This window comes from Silene latifolia, chromosome 9 (assembly GCF_048544455.1).
Source record: "Silene latifolia isolate original U9 population chromosome 9, ASM4854445v1, whole genome shotgun sequence".
NCBI classification, from domain to species: domain Eukaryota; kingdom Viridiplantae; phylum Streptophyta; class Magnoliopsida; order Caryophyllales; family Caryophyllaceae; genus Silene; species Silene latifolia.
In genome coordinates this window covers 107,378,947-107,385,628 of record NC_133534.1, presented here as the reverse complement: position 1 = coordinate 107,385,628, position 6,682 = coordinate 107,378,947, and positions in this window count along the sequence as shown.

The following is a 6,682-nucleotide window of genomic DNA, read 5'->3' as shown; positions in this document are numbered from 1 at the left end:
CACTTACGGATTTTTGTTTTTGTAGGTTTTGGGCAGTGCCCTCTCTACGTTTTGACTACGGGTCGGATGTCCAAGTCAGGTCGTGCCTACCCATCCAATCCAAAATGTTGAAAATGTGAAATTTCAAAATTTCAAATTGTTTTTGAAATGTTAGACTTCGAAGAAGTTTCGTTTCAAATGTTTGCGGGTTAGTTAACCCATTTCAAAAGATGTGCAAAGATCGGGTGGTTCACCCATTTCTTTTGGAATGTTTACGTTTCGGGTTCAAGGCCCATCCGTGATTTTAAAGTTTACGTTTCGAGTCGAAAGCCCATCCATGATTTCAAAGTTTACGTTTCGGGTCGAAGGCCCATTCAATCAAAGTTTTCGGGCTGAAGGCCCATTCAATCAAGGTTTCCGGGCTGAAGGCCCATTCAATCAAAGTTTTCGGGCTGAAGGCCCATTCAATCAAAGTTTTCGGGCTGAGGGCCCATTCAATCGAAGTTTTTGGGCCGAAGGCCCATTCAATCAATGTTTTCAAGTGTCACAAGAATTACATGTTATTGAATTGTTGTGATATATGCATGTATGCTCCAACCGGGGGCTCTAACGTCGGAGACTTTAGAATCCATTGCAACTGGGGGCTCTGAAGCCATTAGCTTCAGAGACTATTTTTGAACAAGAGAGTTCTCCGCCAAGTAAAGTGATCCACACCGGATTGCAACAGATACAGATGAATCGCTCCACAGCGGAGCACAAATGGAAATGTACCCCGGCAGGGACGCATTCGATCAATATTCGACTTGGTAACGTTGCTCGGGTTTGAGCATCGATAGTATGGAGATGTATCTCCAATGTATAACGGCAACCTCCTTTTTGAAAGCTTCGTTTTTTGCCGAGAGTTGCGGAACACTGAGGCCATATTTGCCGAACTATGATGCTGGTTTGATTTCGTCACAAACGGATACGTAGGCCGCCTTGAACGATGCTCAACCTAACTTTGATTCGAAATAAAAAAGAGTTTTGCGGAATTCCAAGACCATGTTTGCTGAACTACGATGCGGGATTTATTCCGTCACAAACGGATACATAAACGCCCAAGGAAAAGGTTCAACCCACCATTTGTGCAAGTAATGAAATTTCAAGGTTCGAAATGATGAGGTCCAAAATGATGAGGTTCAAAATGTCAAGGCCCAAAATGATGAGGTTCAAAATGTCAAGGTTCAAAATGATGAGGTTCAAAATGTCAAGGTTCAAAATGTTGAGGTTCAAATGTCGAAACACTAAGGTTCATAAAAACGATGATGGAATAATGAAATGTTGATCGTTTGGTTCCCATACCTACCCCCGGGTTCCCAAGCCTACTTACCTCCGGGTTCCCACACCTTTTTGAAGATTCAGACTCTCATGTTTAGATTCTTCAGCCATTCCCAATATTTAAACTCTCATGTCCAAGTTCTTATACCATCTACAAAGTTTTGGGCTCCCATGCCATTATAAATTTTGGACTCCCATGTCCAGGTTCTTACACCAGTTGCGGTTTCGGACTCCCATATCCAAATTCCTACCCTAGATTGAAGCTTCGGACTCCTATGTCCTGGTTCCTACACCGTTATGAAATTTTTGGACTCCCAGGTCCGGGTTCCTATACCGTTATGAAGATTTGGATTCTTATATCTGGTTCCCATGCCATTTATGATGTTTCGAACACCCAGGTTCAGGTTCTCCCACCATTATGAAGTTTTGGATTCCCATATTCATGTTCCCGTATCATTTTGAGGTTCTTACACTTAAGGATTCTCATATCCGGGTTCTCACACAATTTTTGAAGTTTTGAATTGATATAGTTGGGCTCTCACGCCATGCTGAGGTTTTGGATTCTCATATCTGAAGTTTATGCACAACCTTGAAATTCTTTTACTCGGGATTCTCACACCCCGGCTCTCATACCCGTTGGAAGTTCTCATTTGGGGATTTTATGCTCGTCTAACTCTTATGCCGGAAATCATTTGGGTTCCTCTTTTCAAAGGTCGAGGCATCAAGAACCGTGTTTTAGGTATGATCTCTTCTTATGGTTGCCTAGCTTATGTACACAAGTCTAATAAACTATAAACGACCCGCGGAATCCTAAGGTCAGTAGACATGGGTTATACTTTGAATTTTGCCTTGTCCAAGCCTCGGTCAAAGTGGGGGCTCTGTAGATACCCGTATATGTCGATATTGGAACTTATAGAGAACCCGCCAGCAACCCGATGACGACATGACACATGTATTCTCAAAGTGACGTGCTCGTGATGTGGATATGTCCCATGGATGTCAAGCAAGTTTATGTCGACGGTTTCTGTTAATTTAAAGGGTTATTTAAATTGGCATTTTGATTTGTTTTGAAATAAATGGTTATTTGTTTCTTTACATTTGTGCTTTGAAAATTTATAAAATAAAATTTTTATTTCATTTATTTAAGATTGTATGATTTTTCGAAATAAATGTAATTTATTTCATTCGATTTGAATGTAATTCAAGTCGGGAGTTTTTATTTACGATTTATCGTTCTAAATTGCTTTTAAAAGCTTTTATTTGATTTTGGTTTAAAAATCAAACTTGTTTATTTTGATTTTTTTTTGGTTTAAAAAGATCAAATTTGATTTTTGTGACGGTTTTCATTTATCGTTTTATTTAATTTGAAAGTTCGAGTTTTTAAAGCGGTGTTTAAACGCGTTTTCAAAGTGTTTTGTGAAGCGATTTTTATGCGATTTGGGTCGAATTTTAGCACGAATCTCAAGGCAACTTTCAACCCATTACCTTCTCCCTTGATCCACCCTTCGAACCCCACCATAGCCCTGGCAAAATCCGTCCTTTAGCTCGACCAAAACCCGCGTCCAATCCAGCCCCTACACACCCGCGTACTCTGTTTTTGCAGCACCAAACCCGCACCCAAACTCTTCCAATTCGACTCCTATTTGACCCAAATCCTTGCACTTACCCAAATCCTTACCTAGCTCGTATATCAAGCCTCAGCCATAGTCCATAACACGTCCCAAACCATGCTCAAACGAGCCACAACAAACCCAACCCGTAGCCTTGCTCGTGCCCTGTTTTCGTGAGCTTTTGGAGCTCGTTTATTGAGCTCCAAGCTCTTCTACCGCCTTTCCTTGACTTGAACTCTAAGTAAACTATATCTCCCATATCTCCTATAATTGCATTTCTCGCCGGAAAGATAGAGAAATCGTATGAAAAGATAGAGAGAAAGATCGCTTTCCTAAATCAAGTTATATGATTTTCCTACTTTCTAAACGACTCAAACCCTAGAACCAAAGCCTATAAAAGATCCCATCTCCTTCCTTCATGAGAGTCTAATGAAACATAATGCAACCATAGCCTCATGAAACCCAGAAAACTCGAGGAAGATATTCATCTTCTTCCTCGAGCTCCAACTCGCAGAAAACAGAGCATCACAGCCTACCCTTCGAAAATCACCTCGAAACCCCATCAAATCTCCATTAAAATTAACCAAAAGTTACATACAAAATATAGGTAGTGCCCTTGATTGAATATTGCCTTAAGGAAACGAACGTGGTAACTTTTCGAGCATTTAATTGCTCGATACTTTACCTTGCGCAGTTTTAAGAAGTTTCTGACCAGCTCTCTTTTGATTTGTTTTAAATAGTTTTAAAAGCGTTCTTTGTTTTTTGTTTTGCCAAAGTTGAAAACTTTGATGTTCAAGGATTCTAAAACATATTTCAGTTTGAAAATTCGTTAAGTATTGAAATCGTGGTGATCGTTTCAAAATCACTGCGCAAATTTGGGAAAACACGTGAAATATGTTTGTTTGATTTAAGATTGGATTTCGTTCGTTGATTTGAAAACCGTCGTAAACGTACCAAGAAGCTTGCATCCGAGATACATGTAAGCCGAGGGTGCCAAAAATCACCTATTTCTTCCTTTAATGCAATTTACTTCGTTTAATTATCGTTTTTATATTTATCGTATTAATTAGGTTATTTATGCGATATTTATTATATTGTTGATAATTATGGAGGAGAACGGGATTATTATTGTTGTTGAATTCCAAAGGATGGCTTTTTAATTGTGTGGATTAATTTCTGTTAGAAATTAGATGATTTATATTGTTATATGAATTGTTTTCACATGATTATAGTTAATTATGCTAGATTTATTCGAATATTTAAATCTATGCCCAGTTTATTGTTAATGTTTAAATCTGAAATTATAATATGCTTTTTATGTTTAATTAGTATGCTTATGATTAAAGTTTGCATCTTTCATATTGTTACTTGTTAATTTTTGATTAATTAGATTAAATAATGAAATTGTTTAATTTTAATTTGTATCTTGACATGATTTACGAGATGAATGCATGAACATGAGATTTGTTTGTTTAAATTAGATTATGCATGTTTGTATGATTTAATTTGGTTGTTTATTCACATGTTAGTTTGATTAATTAAGTTTAATTAATTAGAATTGCATGAAATTGCATGAATTAGAATTGTTTGTGTCGATTTATTTGTCAAGCATATATGTCGTATGTTTACCATGTATGGCTCAAATTTCTAGGCTAAGAATTAGTCTATTTTATGTATGATAGGTATGATTCACATGATTAGATAAACATGTTTAGATTTATTTGTTTTAATTAAGAATTAATTGAAACAGTTAGCATGTTTGTTCAATTATCGTCAAACTTATTTGGTTTGTCGATTGATGTCGTGTATGATGTCCTTAGGCACGGTTTTCTAGGCTGTTTTAGACTAAGAATTAGTCCTCTTATTTGCCTTGTTCATATGCCAATCGTTTGTGGAACAATTGTTCGATTTAGATGCATGTTTCCTTCTTTTTCATTTGCATACGATTATGTCATCACATGTCACTTGTTTGCAACCCGACTTAACTTAGAATAGGTCATGTATGCACCCTTGGTGGCCACGTTAGCCGTTTATGGTGTTCGGCCAAGAGGCATTTGTTTCGTTGGTTGGCATTTGTTAATGCCTTTTTTGTTTACGGTTTTATTGTTATTGTAAATCTAACCCTTGTTGTTTGCAGCGCCGCTTGAGTAAGAAGTTTCTTTCTCTCTTCTCTTTGTTTGTTTATTTATGCTAGAATAGCTAAATTGACTCAGGTGTTTAAATCACTTGACGAAGTTATGTGCATTTAAACCATTAGAATTGATTGTCACATGTTAGGGTTTAAAATTAACGGATGCATACGACAAATACTAGTTCGATTGATATTGGCCATTGTTTGACATTAGTAGAGGCCTTTGTTTACAACGGGCGGGGTTGGGTGTTTGAACGAGCTTCCCAACACGTAATTTCAAACGAATCCATTTTCTCTAAAACGGTTTCTGAGTTTTCCTTAAAATTCGGTGGCGACTCTTTGTGTTTTAAAAACGCTCGTGGATACATCAAGTTCCCACATCCACATAGACCATCGCATTCACAAAGATAAATAGTGAAATACTTCAAGGGAATTCCCCACCTAAGCTCAAAGATCCAGGAAGTTTCTCCATTCCATGTACCATTGACGATACCACAATCAACAAGGCACTATATGATTTAGGTGCATGTGTGAGTGTCATGCCATATTCGGTATGTGAAAGGCTAGGAGTGGGAAAACTCAAGTGCACTAACATGACCCTATAAATGGTGGACCGAACAACGAAGAAACCAATTGGGGTATGGGAAGATGTGCCCGTAAGAATTGGTCAGTTTTTCATACCGATGGACTTTGTTATTTTTGATATGGAGGAAGATTCTAATATTCCAATCATTCTAGGAAGACCATTACTGCACACCGCCGGAGCGGTGATTGATGTAAAGCACGGGATGCTCAAACTCGAAGTGGGTGATGAAACAATCACCTTTAATCTTGATAAGACTATGAGAGCTCCCAACTTGTTTGAACCATGCTTTATAGTTGATCACTATAGCCAGAAAGGTGACAAGAACAAAGTGGAATCCCCATTCAAGGGCCAAGTCAAAGATGGAAATCCTAGCAAGGAGGGCAAAGAAACACCGCCCAATTGGAAGAAAGAAGTGGATGATATTGAAGTAGCTCTATTCGGAGAGCATGGAATTTTTCATAACAAGAATGAGAGCTTGCAAAGCTCACCCCTCATGACAAGTATCAATGAAGGCCTCATTGGCCATGACAAAGAAGAGTTGCTCTTGCCAACTCATGATCCTCCCAACATGGGGAAAGAAGCAAAAGAAGTATATGGTCTATAGGATGACGATTTCGACGAGCTTGTTAACCCTTACATTGGAAATGCTATTAACCTAGACAAAGGCTTCATAGATCTTTGTCATTACAACATTGACTTGGACTACTACATGAATGAAGACAACAATGTGTCAAGGTCCTATGCAAGACCTTTATCATGACAATGAACAAGCCTTTGATTACTTCTACAAGGCGTTGAGCAACATCAACAACGCCCTTGCTTTACCCTCTTGACACCTCTCAAATGAAGGAGAGTTTGGTGGAGTCCTCCCTAAACCACCATTTGTAAATATTCTAACCTCTTAACTTGAATTTCATTTAATTTGTATATTACTCATTTTTGCATTGAATCTTATATGCTTTGTTTCAAGAATTCTTGTGACATGAGAGCAAGTGAGTGAGGGATTCTAATGTGTTTTGAAATGTGTAGTGTTTGATGATCAGGTGTGGGGAAGAAATT